Raw genomic sequence first — 16,922 nt, forward strand, 5'->3', positions numbered from 1 at the left:
ACTTAGGCTGATAAGGCCGACAGGTGGACTTTTACTCAAGAAATCGCACTTAGTGCCACGTCAACAGAAATTATGACATTATACTCCTAATTAATTTTGGGAAACTGTCGAACAATAAAGAACTGTAGGTCAATTTAAACAACCCTGTCTGGTTTGGTAGAACTAGATTTTCCTCCTGTCAACAGGTAAACCTCAGTTTTGATTCTGTAACTAAAAAGCTTCTGCTGTCCGAGTGGTGTTCCAGAGCTTGTTGTAATCTTTATTCAGGAAACACTTCTGTCTTTGATGACCCCAGAAACCACAGTTCCTCCTGTTTCAACTCACTGGGACCAAAACTGCCGCCAATTTGATGTTGTAGTCACATAAAAATTCCCTGCCTTCCTTTTTTGCTAAATGTTTGAATAAATATTTTTCTTCACCATCAAGAGCTAAGTAGCTTTGTCCAACAGCCCCTGCATGTCCCCAGACCTTGATAAGGGATGACTGCAGGTCTTTGATCTCAAAGTCCAGACTGTTTCCTGTCCCAAGAAGGCAAACACAGGAAGTGTTGGATTTGGGGCTGTTACACTGTGGTAACAATAAGGGCAGAGTAAATCAGTGCTTAGTGACAGCAGTTCTCAAAAGGCCCATGAGAAACTTCCATATCTGCAAAAGGAAAACAATGAAGTGAATGTGAATATAATCGCTGAAATATAAGCACTATAATAATAGTGATTTGTGTTGAAAAAATACCAAAATAATAGATGAAAACTACTGAAGGAAGCACCTGCGATCCGTAGGCATAAACCCTAATGGATCAGTGGTCTGACAGACATTAAAGTTGGTATTTGTGATTTTATTAAAAAAATTAAAATAAATGAATAATAACAAATTGCTAATATACATACATATGTGTGCTGAAAAATTGTTAAACACTTGAACGTTCTGCGCTCTCCTGTAGAGAGCCAGTAGCAAAACTGAGCCAGTGTACATTTCACAAGTCACAAGATATAAGATACTTTGCTAGCTGGAGCATTTTCCAAGTTTTGCAGCATCTGTTTTGGCATGCTTCCACCAAACCTCACCATCTTTTGTTATTGACCTCTTGCCTTGCAGAAGGCGACAATGAGCCTTAAGGAGTATTATTATAGTGTATGATGGAATCTTCAGTACTTCAAATCTTCAATACTTAAATCCCTGTGTAATATAGCAAGTATTCTAACAGCTGTCGCTCCATACCCACTCATTAACAGCTCTACTGATGTCACTGTGTGATCTGGGAGCACACCTGCTGTATGTAATGTGTACAGTATATTGATTTAACATCTGTTTGGTTCTGCTGACGATGGTTTTGAATTCAAACTGACAGCTAGAGTACGGACCATGGCTTCCTTATTTTCTGAAGCGTCTTTTCTTTTTTCTTTTACCTTTTTATACTGCTAAAATATTTGATTCCTGGTTTCTCCTTTACGCACTGGTGCGATTAATGATTTTATTTTTTAGGTTTTTGAAGTGATAGCACACAAGGCAAAAAAGATTTTTTAAAAGTTGTAAATTAACAAAACCCCTTATGCAAAAAAAAGTATAATTTAAAATAAATAAATAAATAAATAAATGTATATACAGTATATGTTGTTTTGCAGAATGTATTTATCCAGTTTAATGAATCCGAGCAAATTAAAACCAAATAAATTATTGGAGGTTATGAAAATTGAACACGGAACATCAATTTGATAATTTTTCTCTACAGGCATTTGCTGAATCGTTTTTACATTTTTACAAATACCAGGTTGTTCAATGTCAACATATTATGAAAACAGCCTTGTGAGGGCAATCTCATGCAAACATTCCGCTGATTTCAGGGTCATACATGGGTCATGTACATGAAGTGACTTCCCCTGCACCATATATGGATTGTATTCACTACTACGTAAGTGTACAACCCAGAGTATATGAATTTTGCTTAGTGTTGAAAGATCAATTTCACATGTCGGATTAAAGCCAGTGAACATGCAGGGTTGTGTTCAAACAAATCTTTCCTACCATAAAACATTCTGTATCATAGGATTCAGAAAAACTTTGTGTGATAAGAACCACCATGAATTTTTAATTAAAGGTCTTACATTCACAGGGTCCCATTTGATTTGACTTATGCAGTTTCTCAGCACATGCCTTTAACCATGTAACCAGTACCAAGTTACCAGACAAAAAGAGCATGTGAGGACTTCAGTTTTTACATGAACCATTTTAAATCTGAGATTATGATCGAAGCTCTTTAAGACACTAGGGTGCATTCAACAAACTTTACGCGATTACCAACCACCCGTCAGCAACTCTTCTGCCTTCCTTGTGACTCACATGTCTAAAGACCAAAGAGAGGTCTTGTTTGTGAAAGCCACATCATAACACACAACACTGCCCAACTCCCATGGCTGCGTTAGCGGAGCCTGACAGGCAACTAATGACTCTCAACGAGGGTTTCTTGCAAACAGCCTCATGAATTAGTCATCACCTTCCCTTGACCTGTGCACTGATACAATCTCTGCCAGCCTCAGCAGCCTCCCAAAGAGCAGAGAGGTTATGTAAGCTAAGAGATAGCAGACTAATGCAAAGGACGCAGAACAAGCTGACTTCTTGCAGTCAAGAGCAGCAGAATTGTGATTGATAGTAGCAATCTGTTGATAGCATGTGGGTCGTGTTGCCATGTAAATATATTTGATGCACTGGAATTAACACACTGCGGATCTTGTATTTACTGGACTTTGCAGAGTTAAATGGGTTTGAGGAAGCATAGAATCGTTTTTGCTTTTGTAGTTTGTTAGTGTTGGTAAAACTGCAATGGTCCAATACCATTCATAATGAACCAAATTCGTATGTTGCTGACCACAAATCTTTACTAAGTCTTGTAATTTGCTTTTCATTGTATGCTATCAGTCAACAAGTATAGCATATTATTTGCTTTTTTGGCATCTTATGCTTATGAATAGATTTACCTCATCACTTGCTTTATAAATATGAGAGGTCTACCACATCTTTAAACTCAATTACTAAAACAATATACCATGCTAATGAAAAAGTACTCACTAATTCATTACCTGCTTGTGTTTTATGATGCCTGCAATAATGACTGCACATTATAATGTTACCAAAGGCTCTTAATGAACAGAATCTAATGTAAAGGGGTCCACAGAGCACAACATGAAGTGTAATTACTATGTCCTATAATGAAAAATGATGCTCATGAAAACAAAATGGAAAACTGGGTCACTTTTTGTGCCACACAAAGCACAACATAATTTCAAATCAATAAAGTTATTTCCCCAGTCCTTTTTAAAATCATAATAATCAGGATCTTTTCATAAATACAAATTCCTCTGACGTTATTCCATTGCTGATTACTATAACACAGTAGTGATTAAACCTACTTATAGTATAGACTGAAATGAAGGATTTCACATTTGTTGTTCCATATACCCAGTTTGTTGGAATACACGAGGAACTATCATGAAGCATTAGCAAAGAAGCGTCACCTACAGAAACAAAAGAGAGCCAAATTACACTTTCAAGAATCAAAATATAGATTTTTTTTATATTAAATTTGAACCAAATGACTGTGCTCATAGTCATAGGGTCACTCAGAGTGCCAAAATCGGGAGAATCAATATTCAATTCTGCAACTGTAAGAAGCAATTTAGCCTCTTTTAGGTCATTGTTTTGTTTTTTACAGCAATTTTATTTTAGGGTTCAGACTCACTGCTCTCAGCTCTGTTTCAGCAGCAGCAGGCAGCTGTCTTTAGCAAATAGTTCCAATAAATTCACAGTACGCAACCTGCACAGCACAAAACGACAGACGGACAAAGTTAGCGGCTAGCTGTTGAAGACAGTGGATTATGTGGAGATTCAATCAAAGCTTAAAGGAAAGTGGAATATTGGACTGACATTCATCAGGTGGACAAAAATATGACCCAAATGAATGCTAATGTTGCTCCACGTCTGCTGGATTTGTAAGTAGGCCATTGTTTAGTAATATGTTAGCCAAAACAACTTTATAAGACGATATGTCATGGTTGTGTTTCTATTACCTCATTTTGAAGTTCTGCCTCTGGTGGCACAAAATTGATTATTGTAGCTTTTAGGAAATATATGTCATGTGCTTGTTAACACTATTTGGTAGATAGGTAATGTCTGGGAAGTATATTGCAGAAAGTCCACCAAAGCAGTGAGACCTTAGCACTAGACATGGGTCAAAAGGGTCGACATGAGGCTTGCACAAACACTTATCACTGAGACAAGTGAGCATTTTCAGTAGTCATGGCTCACTTGGGTTCATGTATACATAAACATAAGATATAGGTTTGGTGATTTTAAAACTTGGTGGACTGATCACACTGAGCAAGCCATGTCACAACTTCATATCAAAGTGTGAAGTCATTTCTTGACTGCAAAGTGGGTAAAATGGTGACACATTTATCACAGATTGTGAGATACCCAACTGAGCATTCATGCAATCACTGCATTTTCACATCCAGAAAGGGTCATATGGGACGTAGGACCGCTGAGGCTTGAGAGAGCATCGCGGCCCGCTGTGCCTGCGAAGTCACATAAGAGTCACAATCTGTGCCGCTTCTGCTTCGCAAGGCGTCGGTAGGCTTGGACAGATGGGAGAGAGAGCGGTGTCATCTGGTCATGCCGTGGCAAGAAGGGCGTCAGGGCAACCTTTGTGTAATTAGATAGATGGTCTCTGTGGGTTAGCTGGTGAGCTGACACTGAAACCTGTAGCTGTGGGCCAATGACACTTAAGCTCTGCATTAAAGCACCAGACAGGGAGTTTGGGTATGATAAAATTATGTTATCTAAATCTTTCACCTGCTGCAATAAAGCATACATGAACAAATACATGTGCATACACAAGGCTGCAGGTTGACATGCAGGTGGATGTTCTTCTGATTGTAACGTTGGCTTTAATTGACTGCATCTGCTGCTGAGCACTGTTAAGACACAGGACAGTTTAAGTCCTCTTGTACTGTTGGCTTTGTGAGTGTAGCTGCACTGTGGACATGTTTTGGGGGAATATATCATGCTACCTCTTTTTGATTGTATTTCTTCAGCAGAATCAGATATTTTGGAGTCTATTCATTAAAGAGACAGAGAGATTTCTAATTTTGATTTCAATCCTGCTTAGAAACATATACAGTTGACCTCTGCAATTTGCATTAACATTTACAAATTTGTTATTGACACTCCAATACTTTATAAATTATTATATTGTGAATAACCAAGGTTTAATGTTATTGCCTTAAAGATTTACATACTGTATCTCTCTGATGAGTTGAATTATCCACCAGAGAAAAATTCTGTCAGTAGTTGTTGCTTGGCCGATTTTAATTCTGGACCTTGAATTGTATCCATATTCATTTCAGACTTGACAACCTACATTTTTCATCTTCAATTACACAGTGACCAAACATGAACTATCACGTTTAGATAAGCTTTTAAAAAATATCTCCTCTTCCTCCTCTGCCTTTCTTTTGTCTCTTTTTTCTGATTTTGAATAGGGAGGGTTAAGGAGGGCACAGAGGGCCCCCCAGTAGATGTGATTAAACCAGATGGAATGGATGACTGGGGGGTTGAAGAGAGTGAGAGATGGAATAAGGGATAGACGGCTGGAATGAGCGGGGCGGATGAGGGTTATGCCACTGCATTATGCATCGTGGATCATCACCCGGGTGGCTTGTTTTATGGGTTGGTGTCAGGGGTGCCACTCCTGCTTCACACTCTTTGGCGATGGGCCTGTTCTCATGGCAGCAGCAAAGCAACTCATTAGCAAATATTACCCTTGGCCCATAGAGAGAGAGCAGGGTGCTGACTTTGACGTACAGCAGACATCAAATAATAGGTTTACTACTGACAGACAGGGGGGCACCAACATATGAAAAACATAAGAATGAGAACATGGTATTGGACGTATTGGCATATGAAGTGAATTGCTTTTGGAAGATGTTCTGCTCATCTTATCTATCCACTTTAAATTTATAAGGCCTCTTGTTCTACTAAAATTTCATTTGAGAACACATTACAATAAATATCCAGATTGTTATTTTGGAAGAAAATTGCCTCAAAATTATTATTCACCATCAGTATTTGTGTGTGTTTTGTGTGTGTGTGTGCACAGTTATTTTTTAAACTAGCCTGCCATCAGAGATAGGGGACAGACCTGATAATTGTATAAATGTGGATAATGGTGCAGACTTTCAGACAGTCCCTCCTTGAAAGCATTCATAGTGTTGCATTCGTACACATGAAAAGTGATGGGAGCAGTTGTTTTAAAATAATTAACACACAGCTTCTCATCTCCGCACACCTGGCCAATTGCAATAAGCTGAAAAGAGGGGGGGGGTGTCCCTTGTTTGATGCACACTGTTGCATGCATTTCGTTGCCTTGTACTTGTACATGTGTAATGACAATAAAGTTGAATGTAATCAATTCTAATCTGACCCCATTAGTTCGTGTCTCTCATTGACTTCCTTACCCTTTCTGTGGCACTGAGCCCCAAGCCCACAGGTTCCTACTGAAGATGTAAATCTTTAAAAAAGGGGACACACATACATAGTTTCATGTAAACAAGCTCAGAAATGTTTTTTAACAGCTGGGCACTGTAGTTTTTAGCCAGGGTTACAAAAAAAATATAGTGCATATAGTGCATTTGTTGGGGACTATTTTCAGCTGTGGATTAAAACACATTTGATGGGCTTGTGAGTATTTCCAGTAGCAGGACTGTGTATTGGGATTGAGTCAAAATAAACTAAAGTGGCCATGTTCATGGTAATGAAGGAATATGTCACCCAGTGCAATGGTTTTTGGACAACAGTGGAGCTCTATGGCACAGAGGAATAAGATATAACAGGTTTTGGTTATATATAAATAATAATAAAGTATATACAGTATACTATATATTATGCTATGTAATCTGTATTGTACTTTAGTATTTTGTGTTTTGGTGGAGATTGACAACAGCCTTTCACTGTTTGTGACCCAAATACAGGAAGGAAGATGAATAAAAATACCAATTTTCTTAATGCTTTTACACTAAGCAGATTTCAAATGTCCAGAGGCCACTGACGTCAACCAACACAAACTGTAACTTCAAAACTTTCAACTTTTCAACTTAAAGGAAGCAAAAACACCAAAATTGCAGCTTTCTTCTTCTTCTTCTCCAGACATGATTGACGGCTTGCACGGCCCTACACTCCTCTGCAGCAATGCAGCGTGGGAAGCGGCAGAGAATCTTCAATAACAGGTGATCACGGCTGAGCAAACAACATCAAACCATAACATCCGACTGCCAGAACATCCAGAACAGCGTCCCTTCAGTACAATCACACTTCAGTACATACAGCTTGAAAAGAGCCTCGTCCTGGGTGTGTGATGCCTCTAATGGAAAACGGTGTAGAATTGAGAAGAGAGCTGGTGAACTAATGAAAAGGGTAGCGGGGTGACATTTTCAGAGTGACGTCTGAAGTAGGATGACATTTACAGAGAAGAAGCCCCAAAGACAGTCTTTTAGAAAGGCCCTTTGTATATTATATTGGAGCAGCAGAGGACAACGTGGAATGTGAAGCTGATTTCAACATGACTCAGGCTCGCTGGCATAGCTATAATTTTTGTCTCCAGGTAGTATCATTTGGCTGGATAGTGTTGCACAGATGGAGGATGGTTCTTTTCAAAATGTCATACATTCAATTTGTGAGAAAAACCGATATTTATTGCACATTATCTAAAAGTCATCAATGAGTACGTCACTGATAGCTATTTTTTCAAGAAAAGAGTTCTGTTCAGCTGATGAATTTAGAAATAGTCAGCTGTCATTTTGTCGACAGGTATGCAAAGGAGATGGCTTTCTGTAATGGTAGACAGAGCATAAGATCCAACTGAACAAATGAATCCAGGTGAGGCTACGACCATCAAATTATTTTCTCTGTTAAATCTACTTCCGTCATAAGAGGATGACATGAATATGGAAGATCATTTATTTTTATTTTGGTTTTCCACATGCGCTAAAAAGTTACGATGCTCATCCAATGCATGACAACAAATGACCTTCAAAGCATCCGTTTCAGGTAAGGTAATGAAAACCAGCAAACTTGCGCTTGTGGGTTTTACCATCACAGCAATGATCCTCTGAACATGAGATTGACAGGTTTCACAACCCTTCACTCCTGCCACTCTGGCATTGATCATTATAGTAAATAGTTACATGGTTAGATTTGGTGGAATCTACTTTTTTGATGGAATTATCCAAGCAGCAATAGGATTCTGCTGAGTGAACTAATGCCCGCCCTTCAAATTCATACATGAACATTAAATCTTAGTAAGTCAGCAATATTAAAAGCTTATCAGATTAAGACGAGGTTGGGGTGGTGGAGGTAGCATAAGCAGCAAATGGTGTAGGGGATGTCTGTAACTGCAATGTATGAGTCCATGGCATGGTGCATGAGAACTTTTTATGCTTGTTTATTCATGTAATCTAGTCACATCAATGCAGTTGTTGGAAAACGCACTGATCCTTTTTATTCTGCTGAAATCTCGCATAACATTTTAATGGAAACACAACTCATTAAATATTTGTCAAAGGCTAATATCAAGCAACTAAAGTTTTTTGGTTTAGAGACAGAGAACAGATAAGGACTTCAGATGTTCACTTGCATTGGTTAGCTGATGCAAATAAAGGGATGATTCATTGAGAGAATGATGCATCATATTTGGACAAAACTCTAGTCTGCACTACAGAAAAGTTAGAAACTGCTAAGAAAATGTATATGTGTTCTCATAATGGTGATATCAAGCACAAAGCCTATTTCATCTGTAAGGATTCTTCTCTGGCTTATGGCATTCTTTCTCTCGTTCTGATATAGCAAATACTATATTTTGTACTTGTAAAATATATTGATATGTGTATATCTACATGGAAAGGCTACCATTGAAATAATTCACTTTTTCAATAGAGACTGAAACTATGACCTTATAAGTGAAAGGTATTGAAACACATACAACCACACCTTTCACATATAAAGGTCATGCACTTTTATCGTCTGTGAGTGTCCTTTACTCCAAAACCTTTATCCAGCACAATGTTTCCTATCAGAAGTGTGACATTTCTTCCACATCAAAACTGAATATATTCATACTGATCTAACTTTTTAAAGTCATAACCAACTTATGAGGTCACACCAAGAGCACCACATACTGTAAAAACTTTGTGAAACAGAGGCTTTAAAAGCTCAACAGCTCAGGTGATAACCACAGGGTTGGTGGTTAGATCCCCACCTCCTCCTGTCCACATATCGAAGTGTCCTTGAGCAAGACACTGAACCCTGGGTTCCTCCCCAGCCACTGGGGATGCACAAGCATTAGTGCATTCCTAATTTCCGGTCCCAAGCTCGGATAAATGGGGAGGGTTGCATCAGGAAGGGCATTCAGCGTAAAAAGCCTATGCAGATCATCGGCTCTCTATGCCGGGGTTGGGCGGGGCCGGTTTGCCAGCAAGATGGAGATCCTCTGTGGTGAGCAGCTGGAAGAAGAAGAACCAACTCATAAGGTCACACCAAGAGCACCACATACTGTTATAACTTTGTGAAACAGAGGCATTAAAAGTCCAACAACCTCCAGTATGGCAGGACATTTTGCTCAGACGCATCATCAAATGTGACTAAATTGCATGAAAGCTTTGCAGAGGAGCACGAGGCATTTTCTCACAGGGGACATGTCCACAGGGAGGGAATCAGGTCATTTGAGAGACGCAGATCAAGGAAGGGAACATTTCTCTGCCAAATGGGGACTTAATCAGAGCAGCTTTTTGATACTGGGATCCATCTCTAGAGAATGGAGCATAGCGGGGCTTGGACCTTTGATGTCCCTGCCAATGGACTAGCCGTGTATTTTCCTTGGTGATAAATGAATGAATAAGCATGTAATGACACTGGCCTGACAGTAGGATATGTGACAGATGTTTTCTTAATTCTTCGTTTGCTTTAGTTGGATGATTCAGGGTGCAAGCCAAGAACACGGAGATTGGCTGGTAAAAACTGGAGTAGAATTTCTTATAGGGTGGAGGGTTGTAATCACTTTATCTTAAGCAGACAAATTGACTTTTCAACGGTGAGACACATTCTTGAAATTCATGGAAACTACAATGTAAATATCTCGGTAACACTTTACTTCCCTTTAGTCCCCAAATTTAGCATTTATAAGCAGTATAAAAACATTAAAAAATAGTTTATAATACACTATAATGTAGTTGTAAGCAAATATATGTGTTTATTCCACTATTATTATACTGTACATTAACAAACACTTGAAATGTCCTTATAGCTGCTTCTCTGTTAGCAAGAGCACAAATCTGATTGTGTCCTCCTGTGATTTCCCAAGCTACATGCAAATCATGGCATAGGCCCTGCTCCAGTCCAGAGGGTGGTGGTCATGCACCTGAAACCGTTTGGTAACTGCCAAAAAACCCCATAAGAAGAATTTGCCCAGTTTAGCATTTACAGTCAAAAATAACGGTGACGTTTTGTGTCTAAACACTATAATGAGCAAATTTACAGTAGTTCGGAACTTTAATTTACCTTCAACATGACACATTGGTAATATATTGCAATCCACCATTCTCTCAGTTCTTATAGAAGTGTTACCGTCTTTTCATAGGCGGACCAGACCGACCACTAGCCTGGACAGACCAGTGACTGCTCAAGTCAATTAGCCCTGCATTAACCTGTACTGGCCCCGGGCCATCGGTTATGTCGGACCCTGGCCCACTTCTAAGTCCCCTCTGATATGCATCTTCTTTATAACATTACATTGTTTGAGGGAACTATAACTTTAGGTAACTGGACGCAACCGTCACTAATGCTAACCTAGCTCCTCAGGGATTGAAGCTGTTATTTTTCTAATTTTGACAATCTTGACAACACATTAGTTAAGGTTTTGAGGACTATGACTGATGGTAGTTGTTGTTTATTTTGTTTAAATATGCAGAACTGTAATTTTATGGGTTATTGTTGTTTGGACAATTAAGCTAAGATAGCTAATATGTGCTAATGTCAGTGTCCGTTTTCTCCACACTAACTGGCAACTATATCATGTGATACCAACGTCGTTATTCTATTGGCTCACAAGCCTTGTTAGAAGCAGGAACCAAACGTCAGACATCTCACACAGAGATAAACAAAACATTTTTTATTTTCATTATCATTTTTTTTTTAAATGATTCATTCACAATATATTTTTTTTTTTAGGAAAAGTGATACTTTTATTCCACACCTTTCTAAAAGCTCTGTGGATGTATTATTATTTCAAAAAATTATTTGTCTACACAAAAATCTTTGCACTGATCTGGGATCAGAAAAACACTACAACAGCATGTTTTGCCTTTTGTATGACCATATGTGTTTCTTTCGATAAATACTGCTAATTTCTGTGAAATTTTAGTGTCACCTCAGCTGCCCTTACAAGAACCTGTAGAGGCTTTTTCCACAGTACACACACCGGAGATGTAAAGATTACATATTCATCTTGAAGAGATGGATGCATTAACGCCTTTTCAATATCTGGCTAGAATGCTTGAATGTGTCCTCTGTGAGCAGTCATGGTTTAAGCAATCACATTTTTAATCAGTCTCTACTGCTTCTTGGTTACATTTAAGCCCTTATGATATTTGATAGCTATCTGATCCACCCATAATGCATAAGGTGGCTAAGTGTAAATTTGTATTAATGTCATAGAGCATGTTCATGTTTCCCAACCTGTTAGGACTGGGACAGTAGAGGCAAAATGCTTTGGTTTCTCTAGACAAAGTGCTTGCAGGCTGCTGTTGAGGAGACAGTTTTTATTATCTTCTGTGTGTGTGTGTCCACACGTTCAACAAGGTGAATCTACAGGGTCTTAATTAGAGGTAAAAGGATGTTTTTTTAAATTGCAGCTCCTCTTTGTTATTCAGTCAGAGAAAACAGGTGGATTTTAACATAACATATTCCACAGTTAATTAAAGATATTACAGTTTGTGTTGTGTATATAAGTTTTTCTGCCCATCAGTAGCTGCACAGCTGAGGTTTTTTCTTGAGCCTACAAAAGGCAAAGACCCTCTCCAAACATTTATAAGCACTCCCTTGTACACAGTCAATATTCGTGTGTTCTTGTACGATCAATGCGTTGTCACGTGTCTTCCTATCAATAATTTGACAACAGGCTCATGTTATTGCTTCTGCAGAAACTGACAACATGACATTTACTTTGAACAATGACGCTTAATGGTTTGCGTCTCTCTGTGCTTTTTTGATGGATGAGACACATGTTGCGTCTCAGCTATTGGCTCTTCGGTCGTAGCATGTCTTATCTAATTGTCTCATAAGTCATCAAGCTTTTGAAGGACTCTTGCCATTGCTCTGATGCCTCTGTGAACTCTGCTGTATCTGTGCTAGATCTTCACTGCATTTATAAATAGCTATGTTTTAATCTATCTATAAAAAGCCATGGGGTTGGTGGTAAACGCTCTGATGCTGTTGCATTCTGGGATGAGAAATGAGAAAAGCCCTCTCAATCCTCGATTGTGCTTCCATTCTACCTGTCACTCTCGGACACATGCACATGCAAACGTGAAAAAAACATAGCTATTCTCGTTCACTCATCCCTCTCTTTATTTCTTTGTAGTGTTATTTGACGCTGTTTTTACTTATTCCTTCTGTCTTTTTGTTCATCCTCCCACACCCTTTGTCTGTCTTATACTCTCTCCTTCACCATGTCACTCTTTCTCACTGCCACTCACTCTTTCTTTCTCTCTCTGTTGACAGTAAACCATTTCAAGGCCCTTTGGTCTTGAAACACCAGAAGCTGTCATGTCAGATGCACCGAGGTAGAGAGGAGTGGATATTGTTTACTGCCGACCAAAAGACAAAGGCATGTAGACACATACACATAGATTTATGTGCACATGCATACACATATACAGTCAGATAAGTGGACTTGCACATAGACATACATGCTGTTGACATATAGATAGATAGAGACACAGACGTGTATACTGCCAAAAGGCACAACATATTTTGTCAAGAAGCACATAAATATGCCTACACTACATATCACTAACCTGTGTGGCACTTGGGAATACTGTGGACATGCTCACACACAGACACACATTCTGTCCTAATGAGTGTATGCAGCTAACATAATCTTAAGTAATTTGATAGCAAGTAGAAGTAATGTATCATTTTCATACCAGTAAATAGGAAAAACATCTTACAGGGTCAGTTCACCCAAATTACAAAAAGTATTGTCACTTCCTACTTGTAGTATCTAGCCATGCAGATTTGTTTTGGTTTAATGTGGTTTTGAAATATTGGCCTCCGAACATAGTTTGTTGCTCCAATACACCAGATGTGAATGTAATTTTATTTGCAGTGCTCAAAATATTAAGAACATATATTTGAAAAACTCAAAAGCAACTTTCCTTTCCAGAAACTATCCCGTCCCAGTTACTTTGACTAATCCACATACCCAACACCTTCTCCTAACTGAATGCGACGCGCGCGAGCGTCAGCGACAAAATCAGTCTGATTGCATTGTTTTCTATTGGAGTGTCCTAACTGGCCACGAGCGCCATTTTGAGCTGACGCCCTGCTTCTATTTGCTGACGTTGAAATCACGGACATGGACTAGGAACGGCTGATTCTTAACAGTTTTAACCAGAACTACTTTCGAGCAAAAACTGTTCACATTGAGGTGTGTGGGTTAACCTAAGTTACAGGGATTCTGATTGTTTTTCTTGTTGAGTTCAATAGTGACCAAAAAATTATGACAAGTGTGGATGAGATCGATGCAGCTGTTTAAGTTGTTGTAAATTGGCTTAACAGATATAATAAATCAACATTTCTTTGGTTAATGTGAAACGTTAATTGCTCCTTAAAATGCCGCCGGTGGGACAGATATGTCTCTTGCTATACTTTGGACTTTGAACACAAGGTCAGGCTAAATGAAGTGCAACAAAATGTCAATTCAGTCTGATTATCAAACTACTTCCAGACAGGATTTTATATTTCATGCTGAAGTAACGTCTTGCAGTTTGCACCAGGTTTTATAATACCACATTTCAAGCAAGTTGGGAATAACACTGCGGCCTCAATTCGAAATGGACAGTCATTTCTGCTGTATGGAGAACCAGGTTATGAGGTGCCAAGTGGCCCATTCGTTTTGCTTATAGTACTTTTGCGTAAAATACATTTTGTGCCACAAAAATGGCATGAAGTGTCCTCAAAGTGCATTGTGTCCTAAGTGTTGCAAATGAATATGATAATGATATGGTAATTATATTATAATCCTTACCCATTCATTTCCTTCATTTTGTTGCAAGAAATTCATTACATGGCATATAAAGTGATTCTTGGCACCCCAAGGTGCATTTTGTGCACATAATGCATTCCATGCCATGAAATATACATTTTGTGTTGGAGATTTGGGCACGAAATGCAGCGTGAGACATTTGGTGCTGCACATTAAAGCAATGTGACTCGATCTGAGGAGGGCAATGAGAAAATAGTCACTTTATAGATGACGGATGAAGAGCAGAGTTGGTGCTTTATTTGTTTACTGCAGCCACGAACTGAACCCGCTCTCTGCAGTTGTGGGCCCCATCGCCATTACTACAGGTTTAGACGTACACACCCATGTTCGTGGGTATGATTGTCTTTGCCGTTACACACATAGTTGAAATGGTTGTGTAAAGTGTATCAATGAAACACTTCACTTAATCAATTAGTTTCATCTTATTATGAAAATTAAAACATTGCCACTGAAATCATACAAAATGTAATAAATTATGTATTAATTAATTATCTGCTATCTGCAGATATTTCATCAACTGTTTCTACAACATCTCCCATTAACCTGTTGCTTACTACACACAACTCACGGAGAGGATGCAGCTTTTTTTCCTTTTTGGCTTTAAGACGATGCTGGAAGTTAACTTTCTTCGCTCTTCACTCATTCATCTGCAAACTGTCATACATACATACAGAAAGTAGTCTCACATGATGATATCAAGTAATCCAACATAATGATGAGTGCAGTGTAAGGCTACCAAAATGAATCATGTTTACAATAACTTTCCATGTACACGTCCTCACTCCTCTTCCCAAAAAAGTCTAATCAAGTTAGTCGTAGGTAGCAAAACAATAATTTCATTCATACATCCTCAATATAGCCTATAAAGAAAACATTAATTCACTTTCCTGTGTGGCTCCTTCACACAAGTGTGTTTGCAGCTCTTTTAAAATCAGAGAAATAAGGATGTAATTCAGAATTTGTTCCTCTCCAAATTTACTCTGAATTCTTAACATCCTCCTCCTGTTTATCTCAGCTGATGTGCAGACACCTTTGGCTTGGTGGTGCATTTCTAAGCACATTGTGCTACAGAAGCTACACTGTCAGTGAGGATTACTTTATATTTTATGGTGAAAGTTCCCCCCTGGGATGTCATTACTTTAAACCCTCCTGCAATACATCAATTTCTAATTAACATTTGCATACTAGATCGTCGGGGGTGCCTGAGAAGAGGGGAGTGGGGTGTGATGAGGACTCACACTCATACATTTATGCAAATTAATTGGAATAAAATGAGCCTGGAGCTTAAGATGGGGCGGAGCAATGGAATGCTTCAACACCCAATGGGAGGGGCAGGCTGGATGCTCGAGTGCTATCAGCGACGCCCGGTGCATCCGAAAACAACACCACTCTAGAGACCTGAACTAGCTAGTGGATGGAGTGTGTTTCTGTGTTGGAGTTTGTTTGTGCGAGTGTATGTTAAAAATTATGAGAAAGTAAATTTAGATGACCAAGGAATCAAAATTGGGGAACACAGCAATGAGACACATTATTACACTAAGTTAGTTGCAATGCAAAAGTGGTATCTGAGATACTGTATGAGACATACAGAGATTTAAACAAACTGTTACCCCCTTGGGCCAATCACCATAATTTAGAAGATGCTGGAGCTGAGCATTTATGCATCATTCCACAAATTTTCATTAAAATCCAATCACCAGCATTCAGCTGATAAACAGACAGACTGAGGCTGATCCATAATCCCTCCCCTCAGTTTCATCTTGGGAACAATTGTCCACCAGTGCAGCAAGACAATTTAACTGATATTATCTAGAAATAAACTTGGAGGATTGGATGTATAGCATAAGTATCTTACTGCTTGTACAATCTGCTGTGTACAATGAGTAAATGTTATGTGCAAGGCTGTGTGTGCGTGTGTGTGTGTGTGTGTGTGTGTGTGTGTGTGTGTGACAGAGAGATGATGCTTGGAGGAAATGACAAGACAAGTGAGGTGTCATGACTTTGCTCCAAGCCAAAGGTCTGCTGAAACAGACGTGCAGCGTCTTCCTCAAGTGTTGTTGTTGCCTCATCTGAGTGTAAAATGGAGTTCGGAGCAAAGCAGATTATAAATTTCTACTTTGTATGCAGATGCACTAATGCAAGCAATTTCTAAGTCAAGAACTGCACTCAAGGCAAACAAATTCTGATGGTGGTTGGCGTAGAAAGTAGGAGTTACAAAAACAAGCCAAACCCCTCCTCAATGATAAAAGCAGTATAGCTACATACACTAGGGTTGTGAACCACCATGCTATTTTTACAACAGTGTAAAAGGTTTCCTTTGATCCAAAGTATGGTGGAAATATTTACTTGATGAAACCATTTTGTTTTTTGTTTGCTGAGCAAACAGCCATACAGACTCCAGTGGCTAGTGGACAGATTTTTGGTAATAGGTTTGAGAATTTGGCAGCGAGGTGGAACTAAATTGGGTTTTTTTTCTAATGCTAACTTACTAATGAAAGACCGGGATTAACTGTCTAGTTCTACCATGACCCCTTATGTGTTGATGTAAACAATT

General features: G+C 38.9%; 1 long non-coding RNA gene across 1 annotated transcript in view; it reads left to right on the top strand.

Annotated features, from left to right (window-relative positions):
• LOC122886762 overlaps nucleotides 1-7,926 on the top strand; it is a 47,993-nt gene extending 40,067 nt beyond the window's left edge. The window contains exons 2-3 of the long non-coding RNA XR_006380427.1: nucleotides 7,198-7,277; nucleotides 7,858-7,926. This is a non-coding gene — a long non-coding RNA (uncharacterized LOC122886762). The remainder of the gene's footprint in view (nucleotides 1-7,197; nucleotides 7,278-7,857) is intronic.
• The last annotated feature ends 8,996 nt before the right edge of the window (nucleotides 7,927-16,922 follow it).

Source organism: Siniperca chuatsi, linkage group LG13 (genome assembly GCF_020085105.1).
Source record: "Siniperca chuatsi isolate FFG_IHB_CAS linkage group LG13, ASM2008510v1, whole genome shotgun sequence".
Classification (NCBI taxonomy): domain Eukaryota; kingdom Metazoa; phylum Chordata; class Actinopteri; order Centrarchiformes; family Sinipercidae; genus Siniperca; species Siniperca chuatsi.